This window comes from Adiantum capillus-veneris, chromosome 29, assembly GCF_014529385.1.
Source record: "Adiantum capillus-veneris isolate H3 chromosome 29, ASM1452938v2, whole genome shotgun sequence".
NCBI lineage: Eukaryota > Viridiplantae > Streptophyta > Polypodiopsida > Polypodiales > Pteridaceae > Adiantum > Adiantum capillus-veneris.
The window spans coordinates 63,405,635-63,406,495 of record NC_140959.1 but is presented as its reverse complement, the minus strand read 5'-3'; positions in this window follow the sequence as shown (position 1 = coordinate 63,406,495).

Genomic DNA, 861 nt, shown 5'->3' with positions numbered 1-861 from the left:
CCCCATGCTTCATGCAGAAGCATTGTGTGCCAAGCTAGTTATCTCGCTGTCAACACAAAAGCAAGAGTGGACCATCCTGGCCTAGGATATGATAAGCAAAACAAAGCTTATCTCGAAAGGGGGCAAATAGAAGGAAGCTACAGACTACAATGCATGACAAGATTATGGCGCCTCTCTTGACGTCCCTTAAGCTTGGCGGTAGTACATGGAAATTGCACAAAAGTGTAACAAACCGACTCTAACCCTCGAATGGGGGCAAAAGATCAAGTATTTCAAGGGTTCCTCTTGTCAATGGTCCCTCTGACTTTCTAAACTTGGAAAGGGTTCTCTAAATTCTTTCTGAATGGAAGTTGCCCGCCAGGTCACCAACAAAGTAATTTCTAAATTGTCTCACCTCTGGGATGATGAAAACCTTTCCGGGAAGGATGTGGATTATTAGTGCAACAACATAATTTGGGCCTTTATGAAAGACTTCTGATAGTAGACTCTTGGAAGTACAGTGAGCATCATCCGCTCCCATCTTCGGTGCAGAGTAATTAGACTGGAAAGCCTTGCATTGGCCGAAAGACAGAGTATTCTCTCTCCTCAAGACCCATGATACATTTTGTGAGCTAACTTACAAAGCAAACTGATTTGCCCTCTCACCAAAATATGAAAGAAAAATTGGTCAGAAGAGCGATGGCTTATAAGAAGCGTTAATCAAGGATTTCATTGACGTGATCACGATCGTGTCAGTACATTAATAACTCTAGTAATTACACAAAAAAACATGTGATCACGTTAATTGTTAACGTGACTTTGATGATCACCTGCAAAAATCCATAGAGCCAGTTAGCCCATCGGGTAAAAGAATATTCCATG